The 26,181-nt window shown below is 47.9% G+C and overlaps 1 protein-coding gene across 1 annotated transcript in view; it reads right to left on the bottom strand.

The window, feature by feature from the left end:
* CTBP2 (C-terminal binding protein 2) overlaps positions 1-25,402 on the bottom strand; it is a 145,157-nt gene extending 119,755 nt beyond the window's left edge. Inside the window, exon 1 of the mRNA XM_082310808.1 lies at positions 25,276-25,402. The gene's annotated coding sequence lies outside the window, so the exon portion shown is untranslated. The remainder of the gene's footprint in view (positions 1-25,275) is intronic.
* Positions 25,403-26,181: the final 779 nt, after the last annotated feature.

Genomic DNA, 26,181 nt, shown 5'->3' with positions numbered 1-26,181 from the left:
TAATTTTTCATATTGAAAGAGGTATTTTGAAATTGGAAAGTATACGTTGTCACAGCAGCACTATTTACATATTTAAAAGCACACTTTGTGTGAAAGTAAGTTACAGAAGCAACAATACGAAGGTAAAATTATCCTTTATTCAGCAAAATGCTCGAGAACTACTTCTTACCATGTTTGCAGATAGCCATACTCACAACATTACACTAAAGGTCGTATCAGCACTTCATTATAAACTTCTCCCCTTATATTCAGGGAATTAGAAAAATCTTTGCCTAGAGGGGATTGTTTTCATAAACTCGGTGCACAGGGGTCTCAGTACAGGCAGGAATGTTTATGGAAAATCTGAGATTAGGACATTTCAAACTGGCTGGCTTCAAGTTGCACACACGTAAAGCTATAAATAGCAAGGAAAATGCGCGTACGAAAAGTGAAGAAATAACGCATTGTGCAAAAAACCAAGTTTGTCAGTTACAATGGAAAAACGAACATTTCTTCTATTTGACTAAAAATCTAATTTACTGTCAAGCTATTCCATTCTGCTGTTAGATTGCTACAACTGTTATCTCCAGGATCTTTTAATAACAGCTCGTATTTACAGCCCTCGGTGGGGCTCCCTGGGCAGGGTTTTTTTGAGCAGGGTGGGTTTAGCCTCCCGCTGGCTTCCCCAGGAGCAGAGATGGGTCACTGCTCGCCGCTTCAGGACAACACCTTGACACGCAAGCAGGAATTCAAATATAACCCAAGAATTTCAAAGCACTTAAAAAAACCAGCGAGACCCACCTGCCGAAATAAGGCCGTGCAGCATCTTGATACACAAGCACAAGCATGGCTCCATTTGCTTTTCTGCTACAGCCCCCACAGCCTGAGCTTCCACTGCAACAGCGCGGAGCCGTGCCAGGAGAGCCTGGGCAGGAACGAGATGACGCTGGACTTGACCCACCGCCTCCGAAAATCAGCAGCAATGGGCAGTACGAGGGGATAACACCCAGAGGACGTGCACATATGAGGAAACACACAGCGGGATGCTTCACCGCACAGACCGCTGGAAGGAAAGAGCATTAAAAGTTGCCCAAACAACTATGCTGGCGCAGCTAAGGGTCATGTCCTGCCACCACCAGAAATGAAAGTCTGAAGTATCAGAAAGACAGCGGCAAGGCAGACAGTGCTTCTGCTAGGGCAACGCACCACTACCTACCCAGTTACTCCCCGAGTACTAGATCTTAAGTAATATTTTAAATGTACAATCATAGAAACAGCGGTGGTGATCTACAAACTCACTGCTCGCGCGGCAGAGTTAGCGGCAAGGGTTTGGTGGGTGCTTCCTGAGCTGCCTCGCTGCTAGGTCAACCAGGTTTGCCCCAGGTACCGTCCTCGCTACCCCTTCAACGGCAAACTTTGCACTGGAGTGGATGAGGAGCGCTCGCAAGCTCCGTAGGTCAACGGTGGCCATGGTGACCTCCAGCTGAGCAGGAACATCTGTGACCACAACGGCGTGGTCCAGACGAGACCATCATCTGCAGCAAAAAGCTCAGCATTTATACAGCTTCCTTAGAGCTCTGAAAATGTTCATACATACTAACTAGAGAAACCACAAGCACAGATTCAGGCAGTTCTGCATTTCAAGCACAAAAAAACCCTCTGGAAACTGAGATCTCCCTCTTTCCCACATCTCACAAGCCTTTATAGTCCAGACAATGAGACAAAATAAGCCTGGCTGAGGGAAGAGATGAGGAAAGAGGGATGCAGTAGGTCAGCAAGTCCACTCCCCCATCCTGCATGACTCTGCTCTACCATGCATTTCCATTGCTGTCTGCTGTTAAACAACCTACACACAACTGGGCCCCCAACCGCTTCTCCTGGTCTGCTGTTCGGAGATGTTCGTGGCTCATTACTGCACCTCCACCAGCTCCACGCAGCTTGCACAGGAAAGGTGTTCACGGTCCAGAGTCGCATCTCTGGGGAACGACCCCCACCTCCGCTGGGAGATGTATGGGGCAGTTTAGACTCTGAGCCTGGAGGAACCATCGAGCCCTGCAACGCGTCAAACTGCTGATAAAACTTGCACTGGCTTTGCTCTTGTTTTAGACGCCTTTGCCTTCAGCTATTTCATGCTCTACAGGTTGCCTGCCAGATTCTTGCATGGCAGTAGCTGGACTTACTGTTCATACTAGACTTCAACTATGTTGTTAAAGCACGTAACCAGATGTGTAAAATATTCCATATGTCATGATTTAACCCCAGCCGGCAACTAAGACCCACGCAGCCGCTCGCTCCCTCCCCCCCGGTGGGATGGGGGAGAGAATCGGAAGGGTAAAAGTGAGAAAACTCGTGGGCTGAGATAAAGACAGTTTAATAGGTAAAGCAAAAGCCGCGCAAGCACAGCAAACCAAGGAATTCATTCACTCCTTCCCATGGGCAGGCGGGTGCTCAGCCATCTCCAGGAGAGCAGGGCTCCATCACACCTAACGGTGACTTGGGAAGACAAACGCCATTACTCCGAACGTCCCCCCCTTCCTTCTTCTTCCCCCAGTTTCTATACTGGGCATGACGTTATATGGTATGGAACAGCCCTTGGGCCAGTCTGGGTCAGCTGTCCCAGCTGTGCCCCCCCCCAGCTTCTTGTGCACCTGGCAGAGCATGGGAGGCTGGAAAGTCCTTGACTGGTATAAACACTACTCAGCAACAACTAAACCATCAGTGTGTTATCAACATTATTCTCATATTAAATCCAAAACACAGCACCATACCAGCTACTACGACGAAAATTTACTCTATTCCAGCTGAAACCAGGACACTGCATTAGCAAAAATATTTATTTCTGCACGTACTTGGTTGTTTTGCATCAAGTATGGCAACTGTAGGAGGTACTCCTGACAGGGGCCAAAGGCCATCGATGGTAGGTAGTGGGTCAGCAAGAGCTTAAAAGACAGCAATTAGGACTGACGGGTAAAATATATACTGCAACATTTAAAATAATTTTGGCTGACTCAGTTGAGATGCTGCTACACCTTACAGCATTAAGGCTTTGGTCAGTGTACGGTGTAGAACTGCAATCTCCTGAAGTCTCGTTAGCTCAGCTAACGAACTGCAGTTTGCCTCCCCTTTCTTCTAATTTTAGATTTAAACTCTCTACAGCAGAGCACATGCAGGGTAAAAACAAATTTTAAACATTATGTTTTGCTGAAATGTACTGCAAGTATATTTTCTTTTGGAAGAGGCAGGGAGGATTATTTTACTTAGAAAATGAAGTTCTCAGGATGTTAATATTTCAGGGCAACCTCTGCTTTTGCATTTCAGAGGAAAGGGTACGGCGAGCGAAGGCAGCGCCTGGATGTCGGTATTACAGGGTTCCTCAGAAAATCCTGCTGACACAGCTTCCTCTTCATCTTTGTCTCGTATCAAGTTAGTAGCCAATGTGTTATTTTAACAGCATGACAACAACTATAGAGAATGTCAAATAGTTACCTTTTATCTGGAATTTTATTCCTGCCATATATTTCAATGGAAATATACAACTTAATGTTGCAACATATTTCATACTGAAATGGGTAATAAAAAAACTATACACTGTGCATTTCCCCTAAAACATAAAGGAGGAATACACTGAAAATCTCCCCTGTTTACTGCTCTCTGTCTTCCAAAATCTCCACACCAATCTACTGTGCTTGAACTATAAATATTGCTGGGAATATTTTCAAGGGTTTTTTGTTTTGTTTTGAAGAAATAAAATATAAATATAAAATATACCCCGAATCCAGAATATTCTGCCCAGCCTGAGTTTCAGTTCCAGCCTGACATTAGGATGGAGATGAAGGACAAACCCTTTTGACCACGCTTTGACCCCACTGCACGGGAACTCGGTGTCCCCCCGCCTGAAAAAAGCTGCTTTCAAATCCCAGGGAAGGAGCAGGTCAGGATCAGGAAATTTTACCTTAGCAGGTGCAAAACAAAGCCTCTCTGTTACCTCCTGTACCACTTCAATATCAGGCCAACGCTGGAGGTGCGCTGGGGGAGGAGGGCTTAGAAAACATTCAGGAGCTCCCTTTGGGGTCTCTAAAAACGCACGTCTCCCCCCATTTGGTAAATCCAATGCTTGTGGCTACCTGCGAGTTCCTACATATCTTCAGTCAGATACATTTTTCCCTTCTCAGTAAACTGCAAACCAGGGAAGAAATATTCCCTGTCCTTTTCAATACACACGACAGCTGGCTAATTACCTAAATTATAGCTTTGTCAATATTACTTCATTCACTCAACCCCTCTTTGCTGTTAGCAAAAAAGAGCTGAAAGATCCAAACTCTTCCAGATCTTTGGGTTTACGCAAGAAAGTCTTCCTCTTCAAGGGAGGCCTGACAGTCACCGCATCTACACGGAGCAATCTCCAGGACTGCTCCAGGATGGGGGTCTTTGCATGCAAGATCCTCATTTAAGTTGCTTTGGCTTGGCCATCTGCCACATGAATAAATATACACAAATAGACCCGCTGAGAACATGAAGAGGACAGAAAAGTTTTAAAGATCGTGAGAACACGATCTACCTTAGATGAAAGACTTCTGACACTTTTCCCTGCTAGAGGATGGATTTATCCGAGGACCATCAGGTTTTTGAGTTTTGCTCTCCGGCATTCACGCTGACTCTGCTTGCTCTGTCCTTGCTGTGCACGCCTGTCTTCTCTGAAAGACTGGGGGTACCCCCCTCTACCAAATACACGATCAAACTATGCCTTCTGATCTGTCCCAAGCCTTTGTGTCCCCAGTAGTTTGGGTCTGCCCTCAACCAAGATCTGCCTGGCAGTGGTGGTTAATTGCAATTAATTCCCAGGGCCATAACTTTTCCCTGATCAGTGAGCACTTGAACCAGAATTACTAAGTGTAGTTATTCATGAGATTAAAAAATGGAAAAGGAAGGTATCACTAGAGTTGTATAAACCAAGACAGTTCTCCAAGGCCAGCACCTGAGCAAAACGCTCCACTGTCGGCTCAGGACTTGGCAGAGGAGTCTGCAGGTCCTGCTCTTCCCTCCTTCAGAGGAGGCTTCCAGTAACATGACTACACCCTTTGCTGCTTCTTGGCTTTTAGAACCTGCACAACATCCTCCAGCCTGCCGGAGCTAACCCACAGGCTGCCTGGTCATCCTGAGACACGGACGCAGGACAACAGGGCGTGCTGAAAGGTTTGCCGAGCCCTGCTATATTCATACCAGGGTAGGTACGACCTAGCAGTTCTGACCTTCTCTGGGAGAAGCATGAGTTTAGCACCTGTATTTGCTCAGCAAATACATGAAGTTCGCAGACATCAAAACAGAAACAAGGCAAAATAGCTGAATTCCCTAGTTTCGGTTTTTTGACGTTGATTCCTCTTCCATTGCTTTGTCTCTTAGCAAGAAAGCCCAGGCCCCTAGACACCCATCTATCTTGGGCTGGGTGACACCACCTGATGACACACATCTGCTTAAAGCAGGCTCTTGCTCTTGGGACTCGCCCAGGATTACTGCTCAATCTTCTTTCTTGAAAAGCAGCCCGTCCTCAAAGGCAGCCGCTGCCGGACTGCTGGCTCGGCTGCCTGCGGCTCCGGCCCGGGAGGTTTTGCTGGCGGAGGCAGAGACAAGCAATAGCTGCTCCAGCGAGCTCGCGCACGGCAGCACTGAAAGGCCGACAGCCCTGCCAGCAGCCAAAGCTCCTTATCTTCTGGGGACCTGCTGGGCTCTTTCAGACATCTGCCCTTGATGCACATGCCATGAAAGCTGGAGTCCAGAGCACCAAGTCCAACAGCTTTTTCTCTCCCCTAGGAGAGGTTTCACGGTTTTGGCCCAGCAGCTTCATCACGGTGGCTTTGGTTCACCACAAAATGTCCTCCCAAGAGGATACACGCTGATGGCCAACAGCCCCCACCCTCTGCGATGCTGCAGAGGCCAAGTGACCAGCTTGGTGCCCAGCTGTGGCTCCACAACCCCGGCCATCCCCAGAGGTCCTCCACCACCACCCCAACCACGCCGGCTCCTCCGTGGGAGTTGCACCCTTCCCCCTGCCAAGACCCAGCCGACCCCTTGGCTCCGCTAATGAAAGCGGCACGGCAGCCCGAGGCGAAACACAAATACTTGGAAGTGGGGAGACCCAACGACAAGCCGACGGCTATTTTGGAAGAATCTGAAAAACTGTTGAGCAGTGATTTATTCAAGAGATTCAGCAGTTCACCAACTTTGCGAAGCTTTGGAGATGGTAAAAATGTAACAAGTGAGTCTCTTGCATGAATAAAAAATTACATTTTACATAAATTAAATATATAATTTGATTAAACATGTTTATGTCTTTGCAGTGACATTTAGAATAGGAAGTATTCATTTTCTGTTTTGAAAGGAAAAAAACTCTTTCAAATGTAATTTGAAGCTGTCAAACCAATCTTCTTTACAGATCTTTTAAATGTCACATACCTTCGAAAGGGGATGGCAGATTCCTTTTAAATATGCAATTGCAAACAGTCCAAGCAAAATCAAGAATTTATTAAAATATGCTACTGACATTTATACTGATTAAGTATAGCCCTTTCCTCACTCCCTTTCGATAGACTCCCCTACAAAAGATGTGTCACAACAGCTCCTGTTAACGCTGTGCTCGCTGTAATTCCCCAACACGCAACCAGCCCTTCCCAACCAGCAAAATCCAGCTGCAGGAGAAGAACCTGCCTCTTGTTTTGTACGGGGACTAATATGAATTTGTGGTTGCTTTACATGAAGAATTGTACTTTTTGATGATTTCTTACCAGCATGCCTGAAATTTATAGCCAAAAATATTAACTGCACTTACTTTAAATCAAGTGCAGCACTATACCTAATGGCTTTAAATGGAAGAGTGTATTAATCATGAGCATAAAGAAAACCTACTGCAACTCATTTCAGACAACTTTACGTTAGCAACCTGTATGTTTTGTTTTATAATCACAATATCCTATCCTTAGATTAGTCATTATTCTCCTCAATTAGAATGCATTTCTGGATTTTTTTCCTTTCCCCTTTTCTTTCAAGGAACAGAGAAGACGGAGGAAAACCCTCTCAGCTACCAGTGAACGGCCAAGGGCAGCAACGATGGCAGCTCCCATTCTCAGTTACTTCCCACTGACATACTGGACATTTTAGGGTCATTTTATTTTTTTAGGAGACAAAGAATTTAATTATTATTTCTCCTCCTCTATCACCGGGCCAGTGAAGTGCATGGGCATAACTCTCATTAGCATTAATGGAAATCCCCACTGTAAATTCTCCCCCATGAAGCAACATTAAGAGCAAGGCCATCCTGAGCAAGCATACTCAAATTGGAAAATAAAATATACCTCCCATTTCTCGCTACCACCACAGGGAAAATGTAATGAAGTGCAGGAGATTAAGCTACAATTCCTATATCAAATCTTCCTTGTACTCTATAATTACTCAACACAACGTATACAACAGTTACTCCTTGATGATGAGAATTTGTCGCACATTATTGAAAGACTTTATCCTAATGCTCTCAACTTTCTGGTGCATAACACAGCAAATTACAGCACGGCCATTGTAACATAAATCACGATCACTACCAACTCTGGCTTACTTAAAGCTTACACTCAGTATTTAAAAATCAGAAAATTACTGAAGGGACTCTTAGTCCTGCAGAAGGTGTGTCCGTGCCAGGCAACGGGGACACAAGGCAGCCCACTGGCAGCACTCTGTGCTGATCACACCGCAGAAGGCGTCCAAAGCAAGCTTGCCCAAAAATAGCCAGGACCACAATCAGCATTTTCTTGGAGGATTCACGCGTGACATTCATCATCACGCCGTAAATGAACGTAATGTAGTTAAGGACGGAGAGGAACTTCGCATTGGGCTTCAACACCCAACTTCCCAACCTTGCCTGTGACAAGCGATGCTCTCTCCAAGGTGATCATATACATGCCCATCCACCATGGAAAATACACGCCAGCGGGTTCAACTTGTGAGGGGCAACCAAGTGACTGCCCCCAGTCCCCTCCCCTGCCCTCCACCACCCATCGCAAAGGGCATCCAAGATTTCTGGGGGTTCCCAGAGACCCCCTTTGGAACGATAAATATCAATACATAACCCCTCCGTGAACAGCCACTCTATGTTTCATGGCTCTACCAATACCTTCTGCTGATACAACACTGATGATCAGCGTCATGAACGTCGCTGAAGTAAAACCAGTGAAAGTTTAATACAGCCGTAGTCAAGCACATCACTTTTGATGGGTTTCTCACATACACAAAATAAGTCACCGTTCCACCCCTGAGCTCCTCCTATCGCTCCCCCAAATTACATCTTCTGTGCGACTCATGCCAGCCGGGCCACCGCAGCAGGTCCTGCTGGACATCCACCACACCGCTCGCACCCAGAGAAACTCAACACCGCACGTGAAAGCTCGTTTCTTCATACAGCCTCTTGAAAGACATGGCAAGAAACATCTTCCAAGGTGAGGGCACTCAGCACCTGCCAGCACAGAATCTGCTCTACCCTGTCCAAAGTCCAAATCATTTTCCAGCTCCCACAAAGACAACTAATCTTCTTCCTAGCAGGGGCAGCATTATTCCCATTCCTTGCACCTGGAAAGCGCTCCTTGACCAAGACTCTTCTGCAGTGTGGAGTCAGCAAGGAATGTGTGTTTTACCTCCGCTTTTCCGCTTACCCAGGTGCTTTTATACACGGTAGCACACAAATGCAGGAGCAACCAAACGGCTGAGATGTAAATGGGACCAACTCGGCTTTGGTAGTTTCCATCCCCACCAATTTGTGGATTCCAGTCCCACCAATCCCTTTGGTCGGCAGCACAGAGGAGCGCAAGACTTAAGCTTTCTTCATGTTTAAATCAACGTCAGTCAGTCCACGGTACTTTCCAAGCCTCTCTAAGGTCTTCTTGCAGGTTTTGTCCACAGAAACGAGTGGTCTGGACTTCAGGCAGGACTCCTTTCCCTTTCTGCCTTTCCAAAGAAAGAATGAAGGAACCAACTACCAAACATTTTATATACAGTATTTGCAAGCTGGCCTCTCCCCTGAGGAGAAGACCTTCAAACCCTGAAGGTTATACTCATGAAGTGAAGCCCTGGGAGATGTCAGCGGGCTGCTTTTTGGCTGGCATTTTTTTCCCAGCCACTGCCAACAGCAGGACATGTCACCTGGAAAAGGTATGAAATCTGCCCGATGGGCTTCCCGAAAGCGCAGCGAGTCTGATCCATGTCCGAGCTACTCTGAAATACAGTTTTGGATCACATGGCCGGCTGGTGTAAATCAGCATTACTACAGCAGCGCGGCAGAGAGCGGAGCCTGGCCCCCGTCACTGCTCCAAGGCGCAGGAGCATCCCTGATTTCCTCTGACAGAATCAGCGCACTCGTCACCAACGTTTGCCCGAGCCAGAGCAGGAGGTTTGCCTTTACTTCCACTTTACTGCACCCTGCTGACCCAGGACACAACATAAAAACACCGAGTAAGGAGTGACAAGATTTAATAGTCAAGTGATAACGCATGCTTGGTGCTAAGAGCACGCTTCTGGAAGACGGGTACTTAGCGACTCTGATCCATTGCGTGAGCAACCCAGGGAGACAGACACATCTCAGGAGGCCGGTCTGCAGAAGGGCCATGCAACCTCATGTCCTCTACGACAGCAGCAGAAGACACGCTGACTCCACTCAGATTGGCTTCTCAGTTAACTTTCCAATGATGGCTGCAAAGTCCCCTCCACAGGAGTCAGTCCTGTCCAAACCTGTCCTCACCTCCACGTAGCCCCTTCACTTCTTGAGTGTTTCCTAACCCGTGTCCAGCAGATCCACGTCCTCCTCCACCTCCATCTGCCACAGTGCCACCAGACTGAATAGCACCAGCAGCTCCCAACGTTAGATGTCCAGCAGAGACACCATTTCTCCCTCCTGGATCATGCTATTTTCTTGATTTGTGGAAGCAGAAATAGGAGATGCAGCCATGGAAGGAATATTACATGAAGATAGTTATGGAAAAATTATAGAAACATAACACAAGCCCCATACAGAGCGTGTGAGTACGTAAGCATTTCTCCTGCCATAACACAATTAACGCAAAACACACCGAGATCATGTTCTTTTTCCAATGCAACGCGTGCATTACTTTTGTTGATCCGTCTGGTTGGGTTTTTGAAAGCCATCGCTTCCTGCATTCCACAACAGAAACTTTACACCCACAAAACCTGGTACCATTTCTTTTTGTTCTTCCTGTCTTTATTCTATTTATTTATTCAGCTATCAAATGTGAAAGGCCATAAATCGCACTGCTACTTAGGTCACAAGGGGAATTCCTTTAAACATAAGTAAAAACTCATGAATAACTTCCTGCAGTCAACAACGCATTCATTTTCTTCTCTGCTTTCAGACTACTCTTCCAGCTAACAAATCAAATCAAGTACCAAAATGTAATTATTCCATTGTGATAATATCTCCTTATACTCAGAGCATACCTTGGCTTATTTCTTCTCAAATTAAAATTAGCAGAGGTGGCCAGGCCGCCGGGAGGGAGAGAAGGAAAGGGTACGAAGCATTGATAAACCCAAGGTATGAGAAGGAAGTTCTTCAATTCGACCAAAGTCCTGCATCTTGAGCGGAAGGCATGCTCGTGCTAGGTTGGTGGAAAAAAATGACACCAGATCCAATTCAGACTCACTATATTAGTGGGATTCATGGTATGGTTTTCAAGGCAATGAAGTGCATGATCTGAAAAAACCATGACTGTAATACCAGGACAATTCCCCCAAACTTGCTGGAAGCAATGCAGCTGCAAATAAAGCCAGGAGCAAATCTGTGACAACGTCAAGAAACACTTTGTAAAATGCACCCATCCAGGACATATGAGGTGCGTATTTATTTTACCCTCTCTGAAATTTGCTGCTTGCATCCTGTAATTAGCGCTCATCGTTTCCAAACACCACCTGCTTGCTGCGTGCAAGGACGGAGCTCGGTGGCCATACCCACCGACTCAGGCACGTCAGGGACGAGCAAGGTAAATGCCCCGGAGAAACGAACCTGCACACAGACACGGACTCGCCGTGTTACGCCGCTCCACACCATCGGATTGCAAAGTGACGGCCAGCGTCAACAGCGGGGCCAGAAGCATCACGCTAAAAATAAACCGCCAGAAATAAACTCGCCTCGGCTGCCAGCCTCCTGAAGAACCAAATGCACAGGACTTGAGGAGAAAAAAAGACAACCCTGCAGTCATCAATTTGCATTCGGCACTTAGTAGTGGGCAGCACAGCAAAGGGACAGCGTCAGAAACCAAGAAGTAAAAGGTAAGAGATTCACCGCCGGCATCAAGAGACCGGGCATGGAAATGCAGCGGAGACCAGGCACGGAATGGCAGCGGGCGAGCGGCAGCCTGCCCAAGAGCATCCTCATCCTCCCCCGAGCGCAGCTGGGAAAGGCAGAGGCTGGCACAACCCACGCGGGAAGGTGATGCTGCAAGCTGGGGTCCAGCAGAATGGAGATGGAGGGCAGCTGGTAACCCGATTCTACATCACACTCAATTTTTTTTTTTCTTTTACTGTTCTATTTTGTCATCTTCAAACTAAACTCTCATCAAAAGCTTTTACATGCAAACACCTTCTGTAAGTCTTTGAAAGCGTGCAGATTTGTAACACTGACACAACAAACCATGCCAGGCACACTCAGACATTAACATTTAAAACATTAGCAGTTGAGATGACAAACATTTTATTTCAAAAGCTGCAGGTGCACAAGCCCAGTGTGTCGAATGGAGCTCAGGCTCACACGGCCCCAGCAACACTGTCCCTTGCCAGCCCTGTGCCTCACAAATGCAGCCACACCTCAAAAGCAAACACCTGGTTAGCTTGGATTCCTTCTTAATCTCACTTAGGGCACTGTTTTTATATTAGAGAGTTCAGGAAAGGACGTCAGAACTATCTGAAAACTTTGTTTTTTTAAAAATTAGTTGGTTTTGGGAAAGATGCACATCACAGGAGCTACGCCCTGGGCTGGCTAAACCCTTAAAATACAAGGGGATTATACTGAAAATGCTGTATCCTTTCAACAAGGACCACCACCAAATCATTAAATTGATGAGAAATTGCTCCCCTACCCAACGTACATACCTACGCCCTACGACTTGAGGCAACGCTGTTTCCGAACCCAAGCTGCAGCCGCACACCCGCGCGGGGAGGCAGGAGGGGAGCCCGGCGCCGCAGCCAGGTCCCGGTGCCAGATGCGTCCCTCGGCTTACGGTGAGGCAGGGACGGCCGCCAGGCCACCAGCCACAACACGAGGAAAAGTCTTCTGCAGCGCTTTCCTCCCAGCGGACCTTATCTTGAGTTTTCTGAGGGTTGGTTTTTTACTTCACTATATTTGTTTGGCACATTTAAAGTGAGATCTTCCTAATCCTGTACGATAGAAAATGATTTTTAAAGTAGCGCTGTGGGTTACCGATAAAAACATATATATATCAGTGATTTAGAGGGGAAAAAAAAAAAAAAAAAACAGAAAAGCAAAGGCTCCCACAGCTGATGGGGAGCAAGAGCCATAGAGCTCCCCTCTCCCCGCTCCGGAGACACAGCATGGTCTCGGCCAGCCCATTCAATCCACCTCTGCTCTGCAAGACGTTTTGAAATCCTCAAATAAAGACCTCATAGTATAATAAAAAAAACCTCGTATCACTTCTATCAGCAACTTAAACTCCCTAACACCTTGCACTGAGTTTACATTAGGAAAGAGAATTAACCAGATATTGAACTGATACCGTGCCTGTTCAGCAAATAACAGTACTTTGGTAACTTCCTTATGACTTTACAGAGTTCCCTGTAATTCCCAGCAAGCCCAGCGCTGGAAACCCGGCGTTTCTGGGTACACTTCCATGCAGGTTATTTTAGGTACTCAGGTCTGGGCTTGCAGCACACGAACACAGCATCACTCCCCCGGCACAACGTCGGGCATCGGGTGCCTATCCCACCACCGCACGTACAAACACCGATACCTAGAGGAAAGCAAGGCTCTCTTCCCTTCGGTGTAAGGAAACGACCACTTCAGTGACTGCCCTGCACAGCTCCTCAAAGCAGGTCTAACCCCTGAAGGTACCCGAGATACCAAAGGATGGTCCTTGAAATTACAGGCAAACACCAATTTGTTAGCAAAATGCTGACATTTCATACTCCCCACGCTGCGGGTGCCATCGCTGTCAATGAAGGTGAAGAAAAGTAAGTCTTGAATTGTTGGGAGAGGGTTAGTTTGAGGGTTTTTAATCCCAAGGAAGGTTCAGCGTGGTCCCACGCCATCGTGCAGTGGGCTGCTGCAGGGGGCGTGGGGTGAAAAGGCGGCTGCCCCGAGATCGGCCACAGCAAAACTGTTTGAGAACGGCAAAAAACCAGCCCGAGCCCGACAGAGGCGTTCCCGAGTGCCCCTTTCCAACGCACCAGCCAAACCAGGGAACGACAAGAGGTACTGGGGAAGCAGGGGTGACTGCTGCAGCGGCCGGGAGCTGCGGGGCGGCCACCCGGGCTTTGGGGGTGCAGGGACCCGAGCTGGGGGTACCCACACCGTCCCCTCCCGCGGGGCAGCGTGACCGGGCAGGAGCTCAGCAGGGGTGAGGATGGAGAGCGGGACCACCTGAGCATCTCAGCTTCACGTGGCATACAGCTATCCCAGCAAGCAACTTATTTTTTACACCTTTTTTTTTTTCCTATCTGCTATTTTCCAATCCCCAAAAAGCTACAGGACACAGAGCATCGTTACGCGTACTGCAACCTGAACACAGCAGGAAATTTTAAAATTTTAGCTGCATACACAAAACCCTATAACACATGTATATTTTATTTGATTTACTGCGATACTTTTCTTCCATCTCTTGAAAGTAATTTTTCTCTAAAGCGTAACTGCTTAATTGGCAAGTGTACAAAATATAATTACACTGCATACAAGTTCCAATATTGCTTATGGGAATATCACTGTTGATGCATTCTGCTTTATTTTGTGTTTAATCTCTATTAAGAGATCTGTATGAAAATAGCTAGGTACTCTTGATTTTATAAACCTGACACGTCCTTCAGTCATTTCTCTGCCTAACCAAAGCCCAAACAAATGCAACCTAAAGACAACAGAAAATTCCTGCGCGAGCCTAACACATCGAAGTTAATACAATTCTTATGTTTTCCTCTAAGGAAAGCGCAACGTGCAGGACACTAAAAAAATCACCAACCTCTCCAGGCGTAGGTTTGTCACATCCATTACACTGCCAGAGCGATGTAAGGACATGGTACATAGGAATACATCACTTCTAATGACAATTTTAGGGATTTTTATTACATTTCCCACAAGGACTTCTGCAGTTGCATCTTTTATAGCGGAAGGATAAAGAAACAATGCAGAGACACGGATGCCCAGTGCCAAGGCGGTGAACAGTGCCCGACACTCGGCAGCAAAAGACCTCTCACCCTTTGGGCCCCCGGCTCTCCCCAGCCGGGCCAGCGCAATTCCCATTGCATCTGCAATTCCCACTGAATTCACATCCAGCCCCACCGCCGCCCCCGGAGTAACTCCCTGTTCTGCGAGCACTTACACGTGCGAGTAACGTTACGCGCAGGAGTCGACGCGCTGTCTGGAAACGGGCCTCGCTGATCTGACAGCTAACTAATATCGGCGTGTTTTAAGTGCCTTAAAGGTTTATTTCATTTGCTTGAGTAATGAGATTAATGCGATGTTTGTTTGTTTAAGCTAAATCATACAAAGCCAACCATCTAAATGGCCTTAATTCACAGCATTACCCCAAGCTGTGTTACCATGCGAGCCCATCTTACTATCCTGCTTTTAATTGTACCAACAGATTCCTATTTTGCTCCAGTTTCGCTCCCAGAGGTCAGCCAGCGCACGGAGACCTCGAGTGCCCAAATAAACCATTAAACGTTGCCACGCACCGCCTAATGTTTCCATGCGCTCCCCGTTTTCTTTGCAGCTAGGCTTTTAACATATTCAACTTTTAGACCTAAAAAGGCAGACACATACCGGTGTGGATACATACACACACACACACTGAGGGGATCCGAAACAACATTCCTGCCATGACAGCTCCTGCACACTCAAGCACATCACGGACCGGAGCCCGGCGATCCCACAAACCTCACCCGTGAATGACGGATGAGATGGACAGACCGATGTGAAAACTCACCTAAAAGCAGACTAAGTCTGCACGCATCCAGCTGTACATTCTCGCTTCAAATTAAAAATAAATTCGCACACAAACGTGTTGGTTTTGTTCCAACCACGATACAAGCAACATAAAATTAAGTTTTAAATCTGTGTTTGACCCATTTTGATCAGTTTGTACTCCTGTCCATATTATTCTGCTCACAAGTTTCCCACCAGGGCTGGAGTTATTTCTGATGTCCCGTGGCCACCAAGAGCTGACTCTGAGTTTGAATAAATTCTGCACGATTAGATAAAGCACACGACTATCAAAAAAAGAAAGTAATCCTCCCTCATTTCCTTCCTGCACCTAAATTCATTCACATCTGACGCAGGCATTAGCCATAATACAGGCTAACACGGCCCCTGCCAGCTTCTCACCTAGCGCTAAGTACCTGGTGTTGACACTGGAGGTACCTCATCCCTGTGATGGACACAAGGGATTTTTTAGGGAAACGGTGGGAAATGAAGAACCTGCGATCTTTCCTGAGCACTAAAGGTCACCTCCTGCAATCTCCACCTTCAGACACAGGTCTCCTCTCTGCAAGTCACCCTCTTAAAGAAAATCTGCAACGCTGGTGCTTGGGATCTGCAAATACCTGGATGCTCTCATTAAACGATGGGCTTTCATGGATTTTGAGGTCAGAAGAGACCACTGTGATTTTCCAGCCCAACACACTGCACACTAACTAACCTAAGTTAATCCCTGCTTGAGCATCATTCATTCCAATGAACAAACATTCCTGAATTCGGCGTTTCCAAAGGTGGAGAAACCGCCAGCACCTTCAGCAGCCTCTTCCACCATCAGCGGTGCCGAAAACACAGACCTCAACTCCAGCCTTTCCCTGGCTTCATCTTCCAGCTATCAGGTCTTGTTAAAACTCTGCCTGCCAGACCCAAGAGCTCTTTATTATTCAATTTATTTTCCCCACGACAATGCTAATTGCCTTAATCAATTTACCTCCCAACACTCTCCCGGATAAGTCGAGCAGACAGAGGTCCTGGACCCTTCCCCTGCATTCCTTCCCGGCTCCTCCGGCGCTCCCGCAGCCCTCCGCAGCCCCTCCTCGACAGGCTCCGGGGACAGGGCGGCTGCCACGTCCCTCCTCCAGCCCGGCAGCCACCTGCCAGCGCAGGCAAGGAGCACACAAGACCTTTGGCCATAATATCATATTAGCGCCGCTCGCTCATGACTCCTTGCTCCTCTGTAAAGACATGATTTCTCCAGACAGCATCCTGGAGGTACGGCCTGCGTTGTTTGCTCTTAGATAGAGAAATTTACAGTTGGCCATCTGAGAAATGTTACCTGCTTGTATCCAAGCAATACAAATTGCTTTTACCAGCGGTCACTCCTTTTCATTATTTACCGCTCTCCCAATCTTAGTGACATTTCAAGCTTTGGCAAGGGTGACTCTCTGCCTTATCACGGGTTGCTCGCAAACACGTTAAGCAGCGTAAGGACAAAAACGAGTGCTCAGAGAGGCTGCTAGAAATAGATGTTTGGAAATTACTTCTGATTTTACAACTGTATTTTGAGAACTGACACTCTGCCAGGGCTCAGCCGGTCTCTCTTTTGCACATCCCCAGCCAAAAGAAGCCATGCTGCACCAAGCTGCATTTCTTGCGGAATTTTAAGTAAATAAAACCCCCCACAGTTACCTCTATCAATCCCATTGATGAGCTCTTTAAATGAAAAAAGAGAAGTTAGCTCTAAAGAATGTGCTGCCCCTAAACTGGTGCTGATGGAGACTGAGTGCATCGCCTCCTTCACTAAACAGGTCCCCTACCCCTCGAATCCTTGGCCCGGGACTCACGTTAAGCTGACAGGTCTGAGTTACTCAGCCTGGCCCGTTTGCTGCTTTTCTATACTAGAACATCATCAGCATCGCTACGGTTCGTGAGGAATTCAACAAATTCAAGACTCGGTGAAAAATACGCATTACTGGCTCAGTTTACTCTTGTAAACCTCTTCAACGAGAGACGCCAGGCCTGACGTACAAAAGCCTGACTAAAGCAGTTGCTGTTTAACATTCACTTCTACCACAATCATAACAGGGTCTAAACATACCATTACTTTTCCCCCCAAAACAGTGTAATATGTTTGTCTTTTTCTATTAACTTCACCTAGTAACCTAGTTTTATTTCTAACGTTTTACAGAAACCGCTTGTTGTTCTCATCACTACCGGCCACAGCTTCTCTCTGCATCCCTGTGCTGCTTTCCTCAAGCTCTGATTTCTATTCTCCGCTATCAATTCCCCTCTCGGGCGCTCAGATGTGCAACGCTGACCGGATCGTAAGGGCTGTGCACCCCGTTTTGGCACCCAGCACCTTCAACAGCCCGGAGCACGGGCTGGAAGGGCGATGGCTGGAGGCGAGCAGGCAAGCCGAGACCCACTTGGCCAGATTCTTCCTCCCGATACATCACTCGACTACATTTTTTTCAGAAACCACCTCAACAAAAATCACCGGCCGCAACCTCGCTGCCCGGGGCTAAACAAGAGTGAGATTTCATACTCCAAGCAAGGCTGGAACTACTATTTAGTGAAGTTGGGCCACATCCAAGAAAGCACAAATTCAAGAAGTATGTCAAACTTTTGGCTAGACAAAACTGAAATTGCACTTTGTCTCCCCAAATCTGCCTATGCCGCTTCTTTCTAATACTCATAACTTTTGTTGTCCAGATACAGAGATAGAGATATATGGTTTCTGCTCTTCAAACATTGCAGATGGGAAAAATATGTCATCCTGGCGCTTCACCTAGGAATAATATTACAGCATATAAAAAACTCCTGTTTCCTTCTAGTAAGGGAAAATAGGTAGAATAGGTTTTTCATCTAGGAAATGCTGTTGTCATTAGCAAAGGGCAAAAGTTGAAGTTAGCATAGGTATTCCAGTACTAAACTTCTGGATACCCTGATTCTAGGCTCGACTGGTGCACTGTCCCATTTCTGTAATAAAGAGGTGCTGGCTCAGACAAGTGGGAAATATAAAACCTCCGCGAGCTTGTGCTGTGGGATCATGAAACTTCAGATAACTGCAAGATCATGAAAGCTGAGGAAAAGGTTTTTTTTTTTTAATATATGGAATTGAAATTAATTTCACCCACAACTAATCACAGCAAAGCTCAAGTCTCTCAACTTTTCAGTGTAACATCTAGTATTTAGCCTAATTACTTTGCTTAAATTGCTGACTTCTTCCAACATCCCCTCTCATGCAGAACGTGGTTTTCAGCATAAAAATACTAAAAAAGTCGACACTTTATGACAGCTCTACAGGTACCATTATTATCTCTTATATTTGGCCTTGCACGTTTTTAATGACGAATTTACAGCATTTTCCCTCCAGCTAACACAAATAAAGGACATTCCTCCCCGCACACATATACCATCATAAAACTAAAGGGTACGCTGATAAAAGCAAGGAGGAGAGTTGATGAGGAAAGCCAAGATGCAGTTATTCAAAGGGGCCTGCAGAAGGCCAATTTTTAATTAAACACTTTATCTGGAACATAAACTATGAGCTCCTCCTGCCCAAAGCGTTCCCAGTGCATCACCCGCAGAGGAATAAGGCGGCCACGGAGACCTCGTGCCTTGGGGAAGCCTTAGCCAGGTACATATGTGGCGGCTTCCCCTAAATATAAACCAGAATATCTATAAAGGCAGGCTGAGGACCTGCAGAGCTCATCGCACCCCACGGCGTGACACCCACCGTCTGCGCGGGAACCAGCTGTGTGATTAATTGTCAGTTTTGTTTATTTTCTGCCCTAACAACGATGCTACCGGCTCCCTCAGTGCGTAGCTACGTGGGAACTAGTGGATTGCCACCTCCTCCTTCTGCCTCTTTCGGGGACGATCCCGCACTCCTCCAACACTCATCGCTCTTCCCAAAGCCCACCAGCATTTCAAAGGGGCTAAAACACAGCCCCAGCCAGGACTGCCTGTACCTTGCAGAGCCATACACTATAGTTATTACAATATATAACCAAAAGCCAGGCTAGTTTTGGAGTATCCTACAATTTTGTGCCAACCTCCTCAGCACAGAAGCTCCTCTTTCTTCCAAAGTGAACGGGTCGCTAAAAAAAAAAAAATGATAGGCAGCATCCATTACATATCTGTTATATTTAGCAACAGAGAATCCATCTGTATTATTCCTGGTCTCATTAAAGACTTGGCTCCTTGTAAATATTATGTCTATAATCCACGCATTCTCCCTCCGCGCTGTGCTTCAGGGGTCTATTTAAGTAGTAATTGGTATGTGTTGTCGCAAAGAAAGAGTGGCTGAGTGTTTGACAACATTACACAAGTTAACATACACGGGAGCCACGGCGGCGATCCTCGTGTGAAAACTCAATCCAGCGAGGGTCCTACCAGCATCTCTGCAGAGAACTCAGAGCCAAGGCACCCTGCGCTTTCGACACCTGGGTCCCAGGAAGGCTGTGATCTGGTCAGCCTTCACTGGGCCACCGTGGTGGCAAAGGTCCCTCCTCATCTCATGCTGCTCTGACAGCTGCTGGGGATTAGAGAGAGGACCTGGGGAAGCAGAGCCCCAAATTCAACAACCAAGCAGGGCGCTTTAACCATATAAAACCTGCTTCTGGCGGGAGGGATGGGCAGAAGCCCAGATGCAAGCAGGGCAGTTACTTTCAGCAGGACCACTGGTTTTCATAAGCTTAAAAGTACACATGAAATTACTGCCAGATAAGGTTGGAGGAGCAAGTCATTAATAATTAAAATCTGCTACTGATGTAGTCAAGTAACTTGTTTTTTATTTGCATTTTACAGTAAAGTCCCAGAACAGATGGGACTTTACGGATGCCTATCAAGATGCCTACCTCGATCCACCCAGAAGACCATGTATTTGAAAAACAAGGCTGAATTATCCAAAACAACCGTGTAATGCAAGCGCACACAGCTCCCGTCAGCTGTGGAGCCGGGGGGAGGACCCTGAAAGGCGACGGCGTCCCAGGGAATGTCCTCCCCCGGCACAACCGCCGAGCAGCCAGGAGCCTCCGGCATCCCCCCAGAGTGGGCTCCTCTCCTGCCTGGAATTTCAGGATGGGCTAAAAACCCCATAAAAATCCCAGAAGTGGGCAACCCCACCACGCAGCAGCACTGATGACCTCCGTGAGGGGTTGGCGGGTCCATCAAGGCCTGCGCTAACGATGCCGAGCCCTCCCCACGGCTGCCGCAGGGCTCTGACAGCAGCTGCATGCCCACCCCCAGGAGCTGCACGCATCCCCCCGCCCCGGAGGACACACATGTGAAACACCCCAAAATGCGGCACTGATGGGGACGGCACCACAGCTTTGATCTTTGGGGGAAACCACTGGCACTGCTCCTCGCCACACTCCTCCTCGTGCAGGACACGTAACTGCAGACCTCAGACTGGCCAAAGCAAACCCACCAGCGCTGACCTGCAAGACGTGCAGGTGCAAACCTCTCCATCAGGCCACTCTAGTTCCACCACGCATTTTTCCCCTCCAACTATTCCGGCTTTATTTCTTTTTAATAATCCCATGGAAGTTACAAGTAATATAACGCAGGTACTAACAAATCATTATACAGCGAAAAAACACCACCAACTTTGCCAGCAGGACCACCAAGATCTTCCCACGCATCACCACCGTGCTCCCCCCTCACCAGACCAAGCCCAACAAATCCAACTGACCAAAGCAAACCCCAAATCCCACGCAGCAAGGATTATCTTGCAGTCTCAACACAAAAAGTTCAAGTAGGGCATCAAATCTAGGTGAGATTGGAGCAAATCTGGACTCAGGCCACTCTTGCCTTGAAGATATACATGACAAAAATGGGATTTCTCTTTCTCAACAGTCCAGTACCTCTTTTCCAAACAAGAGGTCTTCACCTTTCTCTTTGCAATCTCACCGTCATGTTTCCCAAACGCAACATCCCACCAGCATTACCGCCTCAGAGAGGAGAAACAAAAAATAATTAAAAACCTCCAGCTGTTTATTCCTGTGAAAACAATTCCTGGTTCTTAAGGAACCACCAGGGCTCAGCGTGCAAGAAAGGGCAGCGCACACCCATAAAGCATCACCGGTCGTCGCAGAACTAAATAACAACTGATTCTCCTGTGCTCTGTTACCAAAAACTCCTGCCGACTTCACGGAAAACGCTATCCGGTGCCTTCCCGGTACTCTGTAAAGCGCCGAAGATCCCGGTCTCCTCACCACGATGGGACTGAGCAGAAAGAGAAGATACGCACGGCACAACGGGAAGGGCTGGTTTCCATGCCCTCGCTGGGGCTAAGCACGGCCATGGCATTTTTCACCCTTCCACTTAAGACTTACCTTTAGTTTACTTCCTCTGGCAAAGGAGAAGGAACAAAACCACGAGCCACGGGAAGATGGGAGGAGGAACGAGAGTTGGCCCAGGCGCACGTGGCTGTGACACAGCGCGTTTCGGAATCTCATCTTTCAGCATCACGTACGGCGGTGCAGAAAACACCAATTCCCGGCTAAAATGTTTGTGTTGTCCCAGTCAAGAGCGAAACCAGGGGTGACTTGCCAAAACCTCCCCTCCAAAGTTTCCGTGTTCCCTGCAAGAGGGGACCCCAGCAACCACCCCGCACGGTCCTTATTCGCCTGCGAGCCCTGATGCCATTCCCCCGTCAGAGCCTATCATCTAAACACCCTCAGCGCAAGAATAATTTTCATTTTAAGAGTTAAGTGGGATGTGCAGAAGAAATAAAAGATATTTCAGGGCTTTATCCTTCTTATGACAAAATCGTAATTCCTGTTGGAGCAGGAGAACAAGTATAAAAATTACTAAGATCCGTGCCACGTTTCCTTACTCCCTGTTGTACCCAAGCCCCAGGAGCTAGGAGACTGGCTCAGGGTGCTGTTCGCAAGCTCTGTGGAATAACCATACATACAAAAAGGTGATTTCATTGAGGGGGGAAGCTGCAAACAGATGTGGGGGGAGAGGGAAGCTGCTGGGGCAAGGGGTGGCTGTACACGGAAAAATCCCAAATTCCTAGGGCAGGTGTGATCACCCCAGTCTGAAGAGCTCCTCACCAGCAGCTCCACTCTCCACTTCTTCAACTTACTACAGCTAGATCATCAAGCAAAGAAAGGAATCCTTGCTAGCTCTTATGTGAGGAGTAAATATGACACCTATCAGATTTTATGAGACAGCAGCATCCACCAGATCTTAACAAAACACTTGCAAATTGCCAGTGTTTAGCGAAGCTTTTCCATTTCTTCTGCTTAAACACAAAGCCACTTTCAGTTCCCACAGCTAGTAAACAGCACCAAAAAAAAGCAGCGTGAATTAACCTACCTTTTCCAAAAGGTTGGGCAAACCCAGATTCAGGTTTGTGTTTTTTTTTTTTTCATTAAAGTGCATATTCTTACCAGAGTCAGCTGAACTGAAGAAGTTTTATTTGAACTGCAGCCAGCCTGACGGATAAATCGACTTTCCTGGCCAAAGGTTTCGGTACGCTACTTCCAACTCGTGCCTGGGACCTCATACTTTGAGGCTGATGTTTTTCTTGATACGAGGAGTATTATCGCTGGACCCCAGCGACAAGCCTCTGTACTGAAATGACAGCATTAGAGCCGACAGTCTGCGGCTCCAGTTTTTGCTATGGGGAAATTCCTTTGAACATTTTCCCACTAAGAAAAGCACGAGTGGAAAAGGGCACAACTCTGCCCTCGAAAAGCGGGTGGGAGGGAGCGGGCAGGGACCGGGGCTGCGGCTCTGCGGCGCAGCACGCTCCCGGGCCGCCCAGACCTCCGGCATCCCAAACCGGCTGGGCTGGGACGAAAACTACCTTAAAAGCAGGGGAAGCTGACGGCAAGAAAACAGCATCTACAATGTGTACGCTCTAAAGTTGACAATAAGAAGTCTGGTCCGAGGAAGCATCTCGGTCTGAAATTCTGGGGGAAAAATGAAAAGTCAAAGGCTCCTGCAAGCCGCCTTTCAAAACACAAGGAGTGGTTCACCGCTCTGACTAAACTATCTTCACTTCTATTCAGTTTTAGAAATACTGGGTTATGACTTTTAAAGGGAAAGCCACTTTGATTGCCCATATCTGGAAGAGCCTGATCAAGCGAGCAACCGCCCGCAGCCCCCAGATGCGCCCGGCTTCGCTAACGATGAAAGCCAACCTCTGTCCCCGCTCCCCGCTAATGACTAACAGGTGGGTTTCCCAAACACGTCCAAAAATAAAAAGCTCCTTTCTAAAAATACCCTCCTGCATTCACAACGCCAGACTTTCCAGAAAAATACTTGACGATAGCTGACGTTTCCCAAACAAATCGCTTTTATAGCAACTTCAGGCTGCCCCTGCAGCAGAAAGTTTTGCGAGGCGAAGAATACAAATCTTTGTTCAAGATTTGGGCCCCGCGGACGAACCCATTCCCTCGGCCGGCTCCGGAGCTCGCGCACAAATCAGCTTTATGGTAATAACAGATTACAGAACACATTGCCACAAATAAATTTTTTTTTTTTTTTTTTACACTACAGGATGTGTAATTGAAATGTCTGCGATTCAACAATCACCTCTGAATTCATAAATACCTCATAGTATTCCGAACACACTCTCCTATAATGAGACCGTCTTCAATTTTCCTTGGTAAAGAGACCTTTAAAGAATGCTAAAGCAGGTCGGCGCCCTTATGCACTGATGGAAACGGGAACAAAAGCATTTTGTCACCAGGCATCTCGTCTATCATTATTTTCTTCACTCCGCTTAAACAAACTGAAAAGTACGTGCTCCCCCCCCAAAATATCTGCAATAACTGCAATTTCATTCCCGTCGGTAAGCCACCATCTGTATGAAAACAACGGTCCATTATACCTAACCGTCACCGGCTCTCATTTTTCCTGCTTCGCCAATGTTTTTTAAAACACAGGATTAAAATGTCATACCATCCCTCACGTTCTGGGGAGCCGCGCGTATCCCTCTCCTCTGGTCACGGTAGACTTAATCAAGTGTGAATGATTAAAGTACTTCAATTAGAGCTACGTACATTCATTGCAGGCAATTCAAAGGCAGCGCAGAAGTGTAGCTGAAAGAAGAAATTACTTCTACTACTTTGAGATCTCCATCTCCCACTTTCCTCCTCCCCAGCACGGCCAGGCAGGGCCATGGGACCCGGCAAAGTACCAAGAGCTGAGCCCCGGCCAGGATTTACCTTGGGGGCACGTCCCTCGGCAGGACAAAAGGCCATTCTTTCCCCCTCAGCAAGTCCAAGAAGTTGGGGGGGGGGGGGGGTCTTTTATATATATATTTTTTTTTTTGGTGAAAAGAACAACCTCAGAGCAGCACGCTTAAATCCCCGCACCCGCGCAACCCCTCTGGTTTTTCCTTCCTAGTGATATCCGGGAGGATTTAAAAATTTCCAAGTTAGGAGGTGGGGAAAAAAAAAAAATATATATATATAATAAGTACTGGGGGAATGGAGCATTTTGAGCCCTGCGGGGGGGGAGGAAAGAGCGAGGCGCGGACCGCCACCGCGCTGCTGAGTGACTGAGGGGGGAGTGCGGGTATGGAGCCAAAATATTAAAAAAAAAAAAATTAAAAATTAAAAACAAAATTTTTTTTTCCCCAAAATAAAACATTTAAAAATTAATTAAAAAAAAAATAAACATATATTCACGTGGAAAAAAAAAAAAAAAGACAAGCGCAGGGGTCCGCGGACGACTGCTCCGCGGACCCCGGCCGCCGCGTACGCGGCGGCCGGGGTCCGCGGAGCTGGCGTCCGCACCCGCGCAGCGGGGTTCCCCTTGCCCAAACTTTCCTCCGCCGCCGCCGCCCCGTTAATCCACCGGCAGATGTTGGCGGCGGCTCTCGGCACTAAGTAAACAATGCGGGGCCCCGCCACAACAAAAGATTTCCCACTTCACCCCGCCGCTCCGCGCCCGCCCGCTCCTCCGCGTAACTTGCGCGGCCGCCTCCCACCACCATTACACCCCCCCTCACATCCCCTTTTTTTCTTTTTTTTTTTTAATTTTTTTTTTTTTTTTCCCCCTCCTCCATCGCCCGCGGATAGCCAAGCAAAGATGTCCTCGCCTTCCCCTTGTCCTTCTCGCTGGGTGCCCGGTCGCCGCCGCCCCCTTACCTGCTCCCGGCCGCCTCGGCCCGGCCGCCGGCAGCCACCGCGCTTCAACGCCGCATCCCTTCCCGCATCCACCGCCGGGCTCTGCCTGCCGGAGATCCACCTTAAAAACGCCACCCGCTCGCACACCGCACAAAAAAAAAAAAAAAAAAAAAAAAGGCAAAAAAACCCAACTTAATCCTTCCCCCCCCCCCCCTCCCCGCTCTCCTGCTCCGCCCGCCGCCGCGCCGGGAGCGGACGGGGGCAGCGCAGCCCCGCCGCGGCGCCCAGCAGCAGCGGGAGGATGCTAATTGCAACTTGGGGGGGAGGGTCGCTGGCTCTTTTTTTTTTTTTTTCCCCCCTCTTTTTTTTTTTTTTTTTTCCTTTTTTCCTTTTTTTTTTTTTTTTAAGCCAGAAAAGGGGGAAAGTGCCCGGGCGGCGCTGGGCGGAGCGGACGCTCCCCCTCTCCGCGCTGGGTGAGCGGAGGGAGAGGTAGGGGCTCTCGCTGCCTTTTTTTTTTTCTTTTTTTTTTTCTTTTTTTTTTCCTTTTTTTTTTTTTTTTTTTTGGGCAATAGGCGGGGTCTCTCCTTGCAAACCAATGACACAAACCCACATGGACCAGCCTCGCCCCCTATAGATACTCTTCACTACAAATAGGCTCTCTCGGGGGATTAGTGGATCAGCTAAAGTACAAACAGACGCGGCGCGGCAGGGCCGGGGGGGACGGGGACACCGGGGGGGGACGGGGACACCGGGCCTGCCCCGGGCGCACCCGCGGGCCGGGGGGGGCTCCGCGGGGCGCGGAGCCTGTTGCGCTCGGCGGCGGCCCGGGGTGGGGGCTTGGGGGGGACGGGCAGGGCCAGCGGTCGCCTTTGTTCGGCCACCAGCGCTCTGCGCGCCCGCGGGACTTCCGCGCCCCCCCCCCCCCCA

This window comes from Platalea leucorodia (assembly GCF_965183815.1).
Source record: "Platalea leucorodia genome assembly, chromosome: 4".
In the NCBI taxonomy this organism is placed as follows: Eukaryota; Metazoa; Chordata; class Aves; order Pelecaniformes; family Threskiornithidae; genus Platalea; species Platalea leucorodia.
The sequence above is the reverse complement of the archived record's forward strand: the minus strand, read 5'-3'. Positions and strand labels throughout refer to the sequence as shown.